This window comes from Podarcis cretensis (assembly GCF_951804945.1).
Source record: "Podarcis cretensis genome assembly, chromosome: 8".
Lineage (NCBI taxonomy): Eukaryota > Metazoa > Chordata > Lepidosauria > Squamata > Lacertidae > Podarcis > Podarcis cretensis.
The window spans coordinates 4,677,152-4,693,195 of NC_137177.1; positions in this window are offsets into that span (position 1 = coordinate 4,677,152).

Genomic DNA, 16,044 nt, shown 5'->3' on the forward strand with positions numbered 1-16,044 from the left:
GTAATGTCTGGTGAACGGCCGGGGTTGGAGAGAATAAGTGGAGTAATAATCTCATTCCTTAGGTCTTTGTAAATAGGGCAAGATAGAAGGACATGGGACACTGTTTCCGTGTTACCATCTCCACATGGGCAGAGTCGTTTTTCAAATGGAGTCTTTTGGTAACGACCTTCGAGTACGGCAGAAGGAAGAACATCCCATCTAGCCAATGTAAAGGCACGTCTGTATTTTGGGATGGTTAATTTAGACAAATATGAGGCTGGGGAGTCAAAATGAGAAGGGGGAAAGTAGGTATACCATGGGCACAGTTTCTTTAAGATGGTCAGGTTGTTTTGCCGTTCAATGTCTTTCAGGCGCTGGCCAATTAGACTCTTTGCTTTAATGAGGCCCATTGATAGTAGGGACTGTGAATGCAAACCGCATGTAAGGAGTTTTTGATGCACAGTTTTGAACCACTTGCTTTTGTGAGAATCTTGCATTACTAGAGGCAGTAGACCAGGTGGGTTTAAATTAAGACGAAGCCAGTAGTTGAATGTTCTTTGCCAAGTCTGAGTTTCTACAGATGGAAGGCAGGCCTCGAGTCGTAATGCTGCGTTTGGAACACAGGGGGGGACGCCGAATATCTGCCTTAGAAATTTAGACTGAACAGTTTCAAGACTGGAGCAGTGGTTCCCCGTCCAGATTTGTGCCCCATACAGTAACTGCGCCAAAGGTTTTGCTTGAAAAACTTCAAGGGCTGCTGGGATGTATCTGCCCCCCTTTGTGTAAAAGAAGCGGGACAGCATCTTAATACTTTGAGCTGCTTTTTCTTTGGCACATTTTTGATGGACATCCCAGGACCCGGTCGACTGGAACACGATACCCAGATATTTGAAGGCTTTAACCTGTTCAATTGTCTGGTTATCCATCCTCCAGCTGTACTGTCTGTGTTTCCTTGCAAAAACCATAATTTTGGTTTTCTGATAGTTTATTGCCAGTTGCTCTCTCCTACAGTATGCTGAAAATTCACCTATGAGCCTATTTAAGCCTATTCTTGTTCGAGATAGGAGTATCGCATCATCAGCATACAAAAGTACTGATATTGATTTGTCAGCCAGTTTGGGGGCGTGGAAGTCCGGAGATGACAAACAGTTAACCATATCATTGATGTAAAAGTTAAATAGAACTGGGGCCAGGATGCAACCTTGCTTGACCCCCTTGCTGACAGGAACTGGTCCTATAAGATGGCCATTTAACGAAGTTCTTACATGCAGCACCGTGTCTTTATATAGACAGCTGATCAGGAATAATAGTCTTTTGTCTATACTTGATGTGCTCAATTTATCCCAGAGTCTTGCACGTGGGATTGAATCGAAGGCAGCCTTTAGATCGATAAAGGCTGCATATAGCACCCCGCGGGATTTTTTGGCATATTTATCAATTAAATAGGCTAGGGTGAAGCAGTGGTCTATGGTGGATCTGCCTTGCCTGAAACCCGCTTGCTCTTCCGCTAGAATAGCTTCAGTTTCCAGCCAGCTAGTTAGCTTAATATAAAGATGTTTGGCATATAGTTTGCTGGGTATAGGCAGAAGGCTGATTGGTCTATAGCTCGCCGGGTCTGGCGTAGGTCCTTTTTTGTAGATTGGAATAACTATTGCCTCAGTCCAACCATCTGGAAGTAAACCCGTTGAGTCGATCCAAGAAAATAGAGACGCCAGCAGGGGGGCCCACCAGCCAATGTTGGACTTCAGAAGTTCGGCAGGGATGTAATCAATCCCTGGGGCCTTGTTGTTCTTTAATTGTGCGATTAAGTTCTCAACTTCCTTAACAGTTACTGGTGGCCAGTGAGGTAGGTCCTCCAATTGAATACATAATTTGTAATGTTGGGCTTCCTGGTCATAGAACAAAGATTGAAAATGGCGCAACCACTCCATTGGTTCCACTGTACAGATGGAATTAGTACGCTCCTGGTCCAGTAGACCAGATATGGTTCGCCAAAAGCAAGTGGTATCTTTCTCGTGTGATGCCTTAACCAAACTGTGCCATGCGGCTCTTTCAGCTTCCAGTTTCTTTCTCCTTAGTAATTGTTTGTAAGACCGTCTCAGATCAATATAAGCATTAAGTAGGGGGGCAGTCCCTGATTTCCTATATCTCTGGTAGGCAGTTCTCATTTGTCTCCTTGTTTGCCTGGACTCCAGGTCAAACCAGCTAGCTCCGTCCTTTGCCCTTTTTGTAGCGGCGCTATGTATCACTGTTGTTAAATGGGATTTCAGTCTTTCCAAAAGTAATTTAAAGCGTTCCATAATCACATCTACTGAATTGCCTGACACAATAGCGGAGCGAATAAGCTTTAACTCCACTGACTGAAGAAGGAGGGTTAGGTTTTCATTCAGTATTGGGGACCATTTGAGTCTTTTGGGAGCAGGTATACCCAAATTTACAGAAGGTATATATTGTGGCTCGGCAATCGAATAGTCAAAAGGCCGACCTGCAAGCTCTAAAATTAGAGGTAGGTGATCACTCAGAGTATTGTGGCCCACTAGGAACTTCCTTACAAAGCTGTGAGCAAATCTTGAGATTAGAATATAATCTATAACGCTTCCCCCAGCCTTGGAGAAATGGGTATATTCCCCGGGGCGATCCCCCTCTATGTTGCCGTTTAATATCAGCAGTTCCCTCCGTCTGGCAGCCTGCACTAAGCAGAGACCTGAAAAATTACTTCTGCTATCTTTGGACAGTCGTGTCGCACCAATATCCGTCAGTTCTTCAGGGTCCATAAATAGGTTGAAGTGAGTGTATAGACTGTTGTCATCTGTTCCTATGCGAGCATTAAAGTCTCCACACACAATAGTCAGGGCAGACGGGTAAGTAGATTCGAGAGGCTCTAAAAACGCCTCTAGCTCAACCCATATAGCCTTGACCACGGAGTTTTTTTGGCCTGGGGGAATATAAACATTGACCAGCAAAAGAGTAGTTCTCTTGAAGCTAAGTAGAGCGGCTGTTGCTAAAGAATTGCAGCTGGGTAGGGCTGTTAGAGAGTGCGCCAGCTCCGTGGAAATGAAGCAAGCTAGGCCACCACTAGATCTGCCGCCCCTTAGAGATGGAGAGGCAGGCAGGTAGTGGCAGTTATACCCATTGAGAAATATAGGGTCATTCTGCCATGTCTCCTGAAAGAGGATGATGTCAAATTGCTTAAGGTAGCACAAAAATTGTTGAGTGTTTTTCTTGGCGTGCCAACCCGCGATATTCCAAGACAGCACTTTTAGGCCCCGGGCCCTTCGGGGAGCTGGGTCTATGTCACCACCACGTCCAGCAATTCTTTGGTGTCTAAAAAAACACACCCGTTGGCTCTTTTCGAGGATGACTGCTTGGAGAGAGTGTAGTAGTCCTCTCTTCTTGGTGATTTGGGGCTAGATTTTGGAGTTGGGGGGGAAGCTAATTCATTCGGAGACAATTTAAGATAGCTGTGCCAAGAGCTTTGAGATTTCACACCTTGATTTGGTCTTACTTTATTGTACATCACAGGGGGCTCCGATTGTAGTTCCACGTCTACGCATTTAAAGGTGCCTCCCATTGTCTTCTTATCCACTAGACATTTGGGAGATATGGGCTGCACATAAAGGTCCTTCATTGTCTCACCTTGGTCATCCTTTTTTTCTAGTCTGCTTCGAAGTAAATCAAGTCTTTTCAGGATCTCAGTTTGAGCTGGTGGATGCAGTGACCAGAATCGCTTTATCAGCGAGAGTTCTTCCTCCAAAAAGGAGTCCTCACTATCACACGTGGGAGGCCAAATGCCAGTTGGATGTGGAGCTTCCTTTTTATCATTTGATACTGTTTGAAGGAGATGATCCTGCTGGAACTTATGCTTTCTGTTTTGATGGTTTTGGTAGTTGGTTTTTTCCCTTTTGTGAACTTCCATTCCTATGCCCTTGGTCCCCATCAGAGAGGTTAAAGGTGCTCTGTTTTCAAATATTCTTAATAGGACTATTCTTTCTTTTTTGAATAGGTTTTTAGCTCTAAAAATAAGGCTGGCCAGATTATGATCTAAAAAGGTAATCAGTGCTCGTACCGAGCAGTCATCTTGATGTAGATACTCTATAGCGGCTATGTCAGTTGCTTTTACTATCCCCGGTAAAATGCCTCTTATAATGGACAAAAAGTGGTCTATACGGTCCGACCCTGCATAAAATCTAGGCGGTTTAGGGTAATTAGCAAAGACAAGCTTTTGTGGGATTAGGACTAAACTCCATTCTCTTTTGGGCCACAGCATCTGTCGAGCTTGAGAGGAGTGGTTCCCCTCAATAGTTTGGGTCGCCAGCTCACCTCTGTCTACAGATTCTGTGCTGGCCATAAGAGGACTCTGGGGCGGTATAACTGTAGATGGATTAGTTCCTTTGTCCCCGCTCGGTGTTGATTCTTCAAAACTTGGTTTAAATTCTTTTGTGGGTGTATCTACTTTACGTGTTTCTTTGATAGCACTTGAGTTGGATTTGTTTGTTCCACTTGTAGAAAGGGATGGAAGAAGGTTAAAGAGCTTCTGCCAATATTTTTTGCAGGTACGGTGAGTTGTCTTAAGCCGCCTTAGATTTTTTATATTTTTGCTTTTCTTCATCTTAGGCTCAGCTTTTTTCCTCCGGGATTTGCTGGGGAGTGGTGGATCCGGGCTGGCTAGGGGATTTGTATTCTGGACTGAAGCGCTCACATGTTGTTTGAAATTATCCACTAGGGTCAGGAGAAGCCCGTTTGTTATCGCTAAAAATTTTTTGACGTTAAGGAGATCCGTAGAAATCTGGTATATCTGCTCCTGAAGATAATCACCCCGCATTTCTGTTCCGCTGTCGTTGGCTTTCAACCAATGGGTTGAAAGGTTACTTCCAAGTTCCAGCGGTGACAAATAAGGATTAGCATCGGGTGTGTTGGCTGTATTAGCCTTTGTAGCATTCTCTGCTATGGCGAGTTCTTGGGCCAAATTTGTTGGATGGTTTGTCCACTTGTTGTTTGTCTGCAAATCCTTTAGCTGTGTTGACCAATCCAACACTGTGAGTGGCAAAGGCATAGCTACATCTAGAATACTCTCGTTCTGAGTTCTCTTACTCGCGTCTTTTTGAGGAAAGTAGCTGGTAATTTTACTTTGTCTCCTTCGACGCTCCATCGGGCTCTGTGGTGAATTAGGCAAGATTCCTTGGTCCTTGTATTTTTTCCTGGTGAGGACCATAGTGGGTATATGGGTATATATGGATATATGGTAGGGGTTGCTTGCTTGACGGTAACTTATCTTTTTGTTCTAAGCTGGAGTAAGCAATAGCAGAAATGCCGAAATGCCGATTTGTGGACGTTGCCTCCTAAACCTCTCCAACCTCTCCAACTTGTTAGTTTCTCCAGCAATTTACTTGTTACCAGCAATTTACTTGTTAGTTTCTCCAGCAATTTACATCGGAGCTTGTGAGGTATCAGTTATTTAAAATGTTAGAAAATAGTACTAGTCCTAGGCTTTCATACTATAACTTGTTTCTTTTAAAGTTCAACTAGGACTTTCTCTCTCATTCAACAGCCTCACGGCGTAGCCAGTAAAGTAATTATCGAGTTGAACTTGCCTTGTGTTTCTTGGGGTTGTACCTACTTCAATTCCTCCCTTTTTGGGGTTGTACCTACTTCAATTCCTCCCTTTTTATAGATAAAAAGCTCGGCGTCCTTCCAGTAGCTGACCTCCCCGTCTGCTAATTACCAGCTTCGTGAAGATAGGGCGGCTGCCGAACCTCTTTTGGATAAAAATAGGCCTTGAGTTTTTTCCTTCCCAGTCCCAGTTCTAGGAGGTGTATGGGGAGATGAAAGGGAGAGATTGTTCACTGAGCACAACCCCAGAGTCTGTCAACCTTTCTCAGCAGATCTTGGTCGCTTGCCATGACCCATTTGTCACTGTCTCACTGACTACGGAGGTTAAAAGTAGAGGTAAACGGAGATAAAAAGAGAACTTATCTTTTGTGGACACAACTCCTCTGCTACTCCTCCTCCACTGCTCAGCATACCCAGTCTTCAAGGCGGCGTTTCTAATCAGCAGCAGGCTTTCTCAGCAGAAGGTTTGAATATCCTTGTTAATTGGCCAACAGTAGAGATAGAATGGTTAAAACTTCTAACAGAGGTAAAATAGTTAAAAGTCTAATAAAAACGGTTATAAAAACGGCTATAAAAGGCTATAAAAGGCTATAAAAGGTTTGTAATCCAGGAGGGTTCACGGAGGAGAAGTTGTTACAGCCGCCATCTTGGGCTCCTCTTTCGAGGTTTGATCTTCTTGCAGTCCATGGGACTCTCAAGAGTCTCCTCCAGCACCAGAATTCTAAAGCATCAATTCTTCGGCAATCAGCCTTCTTTATGGTCCAGCTCTCACTTCCATACATCACTACTGGGAAAACCATAGCTTTTACTATACAGACCTTTGTTGGCAAGGTGATGTCTCTACTTTTTAAGATGCTGTCTATGTGTCATACCTATAATATACTGAATTGAACAGAACAAAAAAGCGAGAGGTGGGAGTGCGTGCCAAATTTTGGCCTCACACATGGTGTTTGTTTTTGTTTGTTTGCCCCTGAAAATGGGGATAGCCTCCTAACAACTATCAGCCCATATCCACGAAATGATAGACAAGAGGGGCAGCAAACTCGGTGACCACCTCGGGTGGCGAAAACCCCAGTTATGCCACTGACCTGGGTCCATCTCTGCCAATCTTTGACCAGCCTCGCCTGGGAGCAGAGCCCAGCTGCTCTTCTGGCTGCCAAGGGGCTGGAGGAAGCCAAGTCAGGTGGAGGGTCAGTGGGAACACAGGCCCAGACAGGGCCTGCCAGGACTTCTGCCAGTCCTGCACCCTGCCCAAAGGTCACATGCTGCGCTTTGAGATCCAAGGAGCTCCAAGGTCTAAGTAGGAGGCAGTTGAAGCCAAGACGCCAGGCCACGATGCCAGAGGCAGCCAGAAAACAAGGAGCAGACAGAAGAAGTCTTTGACCCTCTGTCATACTGACCAGCTTTTGAAAACCCCAAACAGGGAGATTTGAGCTCCTGTCCACATATTGAACTCCTGTTGTCTGACTATCCTGTCTCCTTGGACCACAGTATCATTCAAGCCCATCCCAAATATTGATCCACGGGCATTGAAGACATATTCCTACATTTACAAAGAAGAGGGCTATCAATGGCTGCCATCAACAACGGCTAAGCTCTGCCTTCATGGTTGAAGGCAGTAATGTTTCTGTTGCTGGAAACCACAGGAGGGTTTTTTCCACTCAATTCCTGATTGTGGGTTTCCCATAATAGGCATCTGGTTGGCCACTGTGAGAACAGACTAAATGAAAAAGCTTTGGCCTGATCCTACAGGCAGGCTCTTCTTATGCTGCTATGCTAACCCCCACAAAGATTCCCTTTGCAAATAATATAGGCATATAAAAATAAAGGTATTCTCTGTTGAGTTCCATCATTATTGAGAAAGCCACTTCTCCTACCTAGGCAGTTATCTTTCCACAACGGTCAACATTGATGCCGAAATTCAGCATTGCCTGAGCTCTGCGAGTGCGGCTTTCTCCCAACTGAAGTGCAGAGTGTTTGAGGACTGGGACATTCGCAGGGAAACCAAAATGCTTGTTTACAAAGCTATTGTACTACCAACCTTATTGTATGCTTGTGAAGCATGGACCACTTACAAATGCCATCTCCAACTTCTCAAAAGGTTCCATCAACGGTGTCTCCCAAAAATCTTACACATCACTTGAGAAGCCAGGCGAACTAATATCAGTGTACTGGATGAAGCAAAGATCACCAGTGCTGAAGCAATGATTCTTCAACACCAACTTCATTGGACTGGTCATGTTGTGCGGATGCCTGATTATCGTCTTCCAAAGCAACTACACGATTCCAAACTTAAAAATGGAAAGCGTAATGCTGGTGGTCAACAAAAGAGGTTTAAAGACTTCTCATGGCATATCTAAAAAAATGTAGTATAAACACCGACAACTGGGAAACCTGGCCTGCGAGCGCTCCAGTTGGAGAACAGCCTTTACCAAAGGTGTCATGGGCTTTGAAGACACTCGAACTCAGAACGCAAGGGAGAAATGTGCTAAGAGGAAGGCACGCTTGGCAAATCCACACCGTGATCAAATCCCTCCCAGGAACCAATGTCTCCACCGTGGAAGGATGTGTGGATCCAGAATTGGCCTCCACAGTCACTTACGGACTCATTGTTAAAACCGTGTTTATGGAAGACAATCTTACTTGGCTACGAGTGATTGAAGAAGAAGAAGAAGAAGAAGAAGAAGAAGAAGTGTATCCCCCACTTTCTTAATTTGGAGTCCCCCCAAAAAGGGGGTGTTGTATACATGGGGGCATGTTATACACGGAAAAATATGGTACATGACAGCATAGGTCATTGGCTGGGCGGTGCCTCAAATGAATAAACATTTCTGAAATCGTGATACATAGAGCCTTCTGAAAGTGAATGTGAAGGGGAAAGTCTGGCCTATTTCTCCATCCTTGAGCAATGGTCAACCTATCCACAGCCAACTATCTAGAAAAAGAGTTTTACAAACTAGTTCTGCATTGCAAGCTTTGAATATTTATGATAGGCAGAAACAGACATCAAGATTCACTGGTGTCTCCCAAAACATGAATATTTTTGATGATACCAATGTAGATACATTGCCAAGGGAATTGGTCTAATATATGATCTTGGCAGCTTGAATAGTCATTACAAAATCTTACACTGGGTGCTTGGCAACGCTCACTGTGGAATATATCAATAATGAAGAAAGCTGTGAATCATTTGAGAGTTTTGATAAGGCATATGACTTGGCATTTCTTTGTTACATATACACAGGATGCCTCGTTCTCAAGATAACCCTTCTCCCCAGCCTGGCTGATCTTGACCTAGCCTTGAAAGTCAGTCTTTTTTGCTTGGACTTTGTTATGCTGACCCATGTGCCTCTCTTAAAATTTTGTTTTTCATCTTTTCATTCCCATCTCCTATTATAACTGTTCTCTCTGTTTTATGTACATTATAAAATGAATTTTTTAAATAAGGAAATCAAATCCCTAATCCAGTCTTCCACAGCCTGGTGCCCTCCATATCGGTTTCCTGAAAATTCACCAACCATTTAGTGCAAATTTCTCCTAACATTGCCTTTTCCGTATGCACAATTGCCTAAGAAGCACATTTTTGCAAAGCACTTTGTGGCTATGTAATGCCTCTGTGTATGATATTTTCACTATTATAGACCTTTTTATGCATGCTTTACAATCCCAGGATATGCATCTTTGCACCTTTTACTTGGCTTGGGGATTTACACTGCAAAATTAAGAGAAATGCACATTTCAAAAGATGGCCACAATCCAGTTCATGGCTTGACTCCAAAAGTGCAGAGCCTCCAGCGAAACACATTCCTCACTTTTTATTTAATGTTTTACTGCTTTTGTCAGCTTCAAAGCTATTTCTTTTGGTCGCATTTGTATTTACAGTTCTGAGTTGCCTCAAGTCACAAGACAGCCAATTATTGGTAATAGCTATTGGTTTTCATATAGTTACTGTATATCTGTGCAGTGCTTCCCCCCCCCCTAGAAAAATAGGTGCCAGTACTCATCATGAAGTTGTTACAGTAAATGTCACACTTTTCAATAAAAAAAGAGGTGCTGATAATGAGGACCCTTGAATGACGATGGGGTCAAAGGGCGTCCCTAGTGGGGAGAGACAGAAGGCAGAAGGAGAGAAGTGACGTTAACAGAAAAGCCAAACCATTGCTTTTCTTTTCTTTTGTTGTTTGTTGCCGTATATGTATTTTTCAGATTGCTATAATTCAAAATGATGGATTAAAAATTAATGATGGTGATGATGTAATTCGCAGGGGAATACTGTGATTGTCTAATAAATAGTCTTTATTTGTGAATAGAAGCTTTGCATGCATTAATGCTTTGCTATCTCCTTGGAACTGGGCTGTATCTTTGCTCTTTTGCCCTTCCATGCTGTGACACTCTAAACATTTCAGTTCTTTGCTTTTTTAAAAAAAACACACAATAATAATAAGTAGAGGGTACAGATATTGTGGTGGGTGGCGGTGGCAGTCCGTCCGCCGCAGGCTGGCCATGTGGAACCGTTCTGTGATCAGCTCACTCAAGGTGATGAATTTCTCATCGTCGTACTGGAACCTGTCCCCAAATACGATGGAACAGATGACATTGGAGACGGCTCGGCTGATGACGACGGTGGGGTCAAAGGGCGTCCCTAGAGGGGAGAGACAGAAGGCAGGAGGAGGGAAGGAAAGGTCTGTCTTTGGCAAGAGCACACAATGGCTACGCTTGTGGACCAAGCACCACAGAGTCTTCTAGAGGAGACCAATCCTTTAATTATGAATTTCTCCAGAGGCCTACCTTGCAACTTACGGAACTCCTCTGCCAGGCACCGAGCCTCCTCCTGGATCCGCTCCTCGATGGACCGTTTCCCCATCCCGAAATTCCTCAAGGTGGTGAGGCTGAACCTGCGAAGTTGCCTCCACCGATCGCCGTTGGAAAAGGTCACCCCTGGCCAAGCAATATTATGATTATTGCAATATTTTTGTGAATATCCCTCCTTCTTCCTTGACAGGGACTCAGGACAATTTGCAGAGAAAATAGGAAGAGGTGGAGTGGGACAATATTTTTTTAAAAAAACAATTAAATATTAATATAATGTAGTCTGTTGTCTTTGTCCATGGAGTTTTTTTGGCAGGGATACTGGAGTGGGTTTTTTGAATTATGGTGCTGGAGGAGACTCTTGAGAGTCCCATGGACTGCAAGAAGATCAAACCTCTCCATTGTGAAGGAAATCAGCCCTGAGTGCTCACTGGAAGGACAGATCCTGAAGCTGAGGCTCCAATACTTTGGCCACCTCATGAGAAGAGAAGACTCCCTGGAAAGGACCCTGATGTTGGGAAAAATGGAGGGCACAAGGAAAAGGGGACAACAGAGGACGAGATGGTGGGACAGTGTTCTTGAAGCTATGAAGAGGAGTCTGACCAAACTGCGGGAGGCAGTGGAAGACAGGAGTGCCTGGCGTGCTCTGGTCCAGGGGGTCACGAAGAGGCGGACACGACTAAACGACTAAACAACAACTACAACATAATGTAGTCTATTAAAAACATACATAAAATTACAATAACAACAACACAGCACCAGCTCTTTCCTTGAAAGAACTCCGTTCCCAAAAGTCTGTTGGAATAAGAAGGTTTTCACTTTCCAGTGGAAAGATAGCAAGGAGGGAGGCAATCTAACTTCTTTTGGAAGGGAGTTCCAAAGTTCCAGTGAGAGAAGCAGGAGGACGAGAAGGGCATTCTGACAATGGATTGGAGACCCAAAAGCTAGTGGTTTCCAAACTTTTAATAAAATCTATACAGAGAGAGAGAGAATAATAATTTTCCAGTACAGATTGTCTCTTTGATACTCCTTTTAAACCTTGGCCAATTCATGTGTTATGTTTCCCAGAGACATCTCCCACAACCTCCCATTTTCTGAACTCCAGTTTGCTGCATAAATTTCTCCTAGTCTTTTTACTGTTGAAATAAACAAACCCTTCACAACCACTGTTTATGTGCAAGTTGAATGTTGCCAAGTACATTGCTTTCAAGAAAAAACCAGGATGGATAAATCAGCCTTTGCCAACCTGGTGCCCTCCACCTGTTTTGGGGGATGAGAACTTGCATCTCTCCTAGCAACATCTGGCCCAGTTGGCTGGTGAGGGGGAGAAAAAGTCAATTCAGTTTGCATTTACAAGATGTGCCAAGAACTGGAACACAGCTGTGAATCTATGCCTCTCTGAATTTTGCAACGCAGTTCTTCAGCCAAGTCAAGTGCCGCAAAAATAAAGCATGCATAAGAATTGAGCGGATTGAGCAAATAGGACGAAGGGTGAGTCCAATGGTCAAGAAGGCGGTTTCTGCATGTGCTGTAGAGGGGCAAGTGGGACTCATCCACTGGGAAGGGAGCCCATCAAGGAGAAGGAAAACTCTGGTCCTAAAACCCTGCTGCCTTGTGGGATATCTTCAGGAGAAGTCAAGGCAAAGGATTAAACCCTACACAAATCCCTAAAGTGATCCGATGATGCCTTGTACGCCTCCTTCTGGCAACTCCTGCAGCCAAGCTGGTGCCAAACGTCTTGCTCTGCTTTCCTTTTTTTTTTAAAAATGATATTTATTATAGTTTCCAATTAATACAGAAAATAAACATACACAAAAAAATAATAATAAAAGCACAAAAATACAAAAGCAAAAAAGAACAATTAAAACAAATATAATTTCCATTACTCATTTCCATTAACTTATTTCCCAGACCTCCTCTCACCTCCCCCTTTTGTATTCCCGTTCAGATTCTTATTTCAGCAAATCCTTATTATAACTTGTTATAACTTATCATATGTTATTGTTCAACCTCTGCATTACAGCTGGTAACCACTTAATTTTTATCCAACATCACACTAATGTCCATTAATTTTATAATACTTCTGCAGATAGTCTTTGAATTTCTTCCAATCTTCCTCCACCGTCTTTTTTCCCTGGTCTCGGATTCTGCCGGTCATTTCTGCCAGTCCCATATAGTCGATCACCTTCATCTGCCATTCTTCCAGAGTGGGTAAATCTTGCGTCTTCCAGTACTTCGCGATAAGTATTCTTGCTGCTGTTGTTGCATACATTAAAAAAGTACTATCTTTCTTTAACACCAATTGGCCGACCATGCCCAGGAGAAAGGCCTCTGGTTTCTTAAGAAAGGTATATTTAAATACCTTTTTCAGTTCATTATAGATCATTTCCCAGAAAGCCTTAATCCTTGGGCACGTCCACCAAAGGTAAAAGAATGTACCTTCAGTCTCTTTACATTTCCAACATTTGTTATCGGGCAAATGATAAATTTTTGCAAGCTTGACTGGGGTCATGTACATCATTTTCATAATGTTCTCTCTTAAGGCATTACATGCCGTAAATTTCATACCGGTGGTCCATAACTGTTCCCAGTCAGCAAACATAATGTTATGTCCAACATCCTGTGCCCATTTAATCATAACAGACTTCATCCACCTGGGAAGGGAGCCCATCAAGGAGAAGGAAAACTCTGGTCCCAAAACAGTGCTGCCTTGTGGGATATCTTCAGGAGAAGTCAAGGCAAAGGATTAAACCCTACACAAATCCCTAAGATGATTGGATGGTGCCTTGTACGCCTCCTTCTGGCAACTCCTGCAGCCAAGCTGGTGCCAAACGTCTTGCTCTGCTTTCCTTGGGACCACATCAGTGGGACCAAGAGGGGTCTTGTCCTCTGGAGAGCCCAGGACTCCCATGTACACTGGCCAGGCTTGTGCCCTGGAGAGGTCACTTTGGTGCTGCCAACACAATGGTTTGCCTTCACCCCAGAGGCACACTCCATTGTCTCTAGAGACAGACAGATGCCAATATCTAAACATTAATTACCCGCCCTTTGCCCTAAGGTCCTAGTGTAGGGCTGGGAGTTGCAACATTAAAGCACAAGGTTAAAAACAGCTTGCGGTAACTTGCAGTCACAGAAATAAGGAGGGTCAAATGTGTTTTGTTTTGGGGAAATTGCTTTGCAATGTTGTACATATTAAGAAAAATGTGCATGTTGGGAGAATCTTGCACTCAAATTTGGAAGAATAATTCGCAAACCAATGTGGATATGTGGGAAACCGAAATTAAGAGTGGGGAAGATGAGAAACTGATAGAAACCAAAATTGACAGACCATAGAATTGCAGACACCAAACCTCTGTTTGAAACCCTTCAAGGAAGGAGAGTTCACAACCTCTGGGGGGAGACCGTTCCACTGTCTAACAGCTTTTCCCATCAGATAAAAAGGTGAAGATACCCCTGACCATTAGGTCCAGTCGTGACCAACTCTGGGGTTGCGGCGCTCATCTCGCTTTATTGGCTGAGGGAGCCGGCATACAGCTTCTGGGTCATGTGGCCAGCAAGACTAAGCCGCTTCTGGAGAAACAGAGCAGCGCACGGAAACGCCGTTTACCTTCCCACCGGAGTGGTACCTATTTATCTACTTGCACTTTGACGTCCCATCAGATAGTTCTTCCTGATGCTTAATCAGAATCTCCTTTCTTGTAACTTGAAGCCATGGGTGGTGTAGTGGTTAAGAGTGGTAGTCTCGTAATCTGGGGAACCGGGTTCGCGTCTCCGCTCCTCCACATGCAGCTGCTGGGTGACCTTGGGCCAGTCACACTTCTTTGAAGTCTCTCAGCCCCACTCACCTCACAGAGTGTTTGTTGTGGGGGAGGAAGGGAAAGGAGAATGTTTGCCGCTTTGAGACTCCTTAAAAGGGAGTGAAAGGTGGGATATCAAATCCAAACTCCTCCTCCTCCTCCATGGGTTCGAGTCCTATCGGCCCATCCCTAGCTGACGCTGATTGGAATTGTAGTCCAAACCCGGTGGAGGGCACCAGGTTGGCAATCTACCATCCAACATGTCTGATGAGTGACAGAAAGATAGACTGAGCTGCGCCCCAAGCCCCCTTTCCCACAGGGATGGAGCTCTCACCGTGCTCACTGAAATCCTTGGAGAAGGATGGTATCTGCCCTCTCGCGTTGAAGTCCTCTGCCTGGTCCACCAGGGCCTCCTACACCACCTTGTAGCTGCTCAAGACCACGACTCACCGCAGCCCCAGATAGACGGTGAAGACTGAGCCATAGACCTCGCTCAGCTGCCGGGAGAAGAGTCTCAGGTTGGCCCAGGTGTGGACAGGTGAGGGGAATAACTGGACAGGAAGGGAGCCCAGTGAGAAGCTTCCCCAGCCACTCTGGGCAGCTTCCAACAAAATATAATATTGGGCTAGTCAGTCTTGGGCAGGTCATGTGACTGGCTGGGAAGATGTGTGTTCAGGTTTCCAGAGTCAACATGTTGGAGAGGATTTGATTGGGACACTAGACTTCTGTTGACGCAGCCTGGAAATGCATCAACTACCTTTGCTATTTTATGCATCAACTACCTTTGCTACCTTATGCTTAAAATTCTACAAGGAAGGCTCAAGCAGTATGTGGACCGAGAAATCCCAGAAGTGCAAGCTGGATTTAGAAGAGGCAGAGGAACCAGAGACCAAATTGCAAACATGCGCTGGATTATGGAGAAAGCTAGAGAGTTCCAGAAAGACATTTACTTCTGCTTCATTGACTATGCAAAAGCCTTTGACTGTGTCGACCATGGCAAACTATGGCAAGTTCTTAAAGAAATGGGAGTGCCTGATCACCTCATCTGTCTCCTGAGAAATCTCTATGTGGGACAAGAAGCTACAGTTAGAACTGGATATGGAACAACTGACTGGTTCAAAATTGGGAAAGGAGTACGACAAGGCTGCATTTTGTCTCCCTGCTTATTTAACTTATATGCAGAATTCATCATGCGAAAGGCTGGGCTGGATGAATCCCTAGCCGGAATTAAGATTGCCGGAAGAAATATCAACAACCTCAGATATGCAGATGACACAACCTTGATGGCAGAAAGTGAGGAAGAATTAAAGAACCTTTTATTGAGGGTGAAAGAGGAGAGTGCAAAATATGGTCTGAAGCTCAACATCAAAAAAACGAAGATCATGGCTACTGGTCCCATCACCTCCTGGCTAATAGAAGGGGAAGAAATGGAGGCAGTGAGAGATTTTACTTTCTTGGGCTCCATGATCACTGCAGATGGTGACAGCAGCCACGAAATTAAAAGACGCCTGCTTCTTGGGAGAAGGGCAATGACAGGCCTAGACAGCATCTTGAGAAGTAGAGACATCACCTTGCCAACAAAGGTCCGTATAGTTAAAGCTATGGTTTTCTCAGTAGTGATGTATGGAAGTGAGAGCTGGACCATAAAGAAGGCTGATCGCCGAAGAATTGATGCTTTCGAATTATGGTGCTGGAGGAGACTCTTGAGAGTCCCATGGACTGCAAGAAGATCAAACCTCTCCATTCTGAAGGAAATCAGCCCTGAGTACTCACTGGAAGGACAGATTGTGAAGCTGAGGCTCCAGTACTTTGGCCACCTCATGAGAAGAGAAGACTCCCTGGAGAAGAC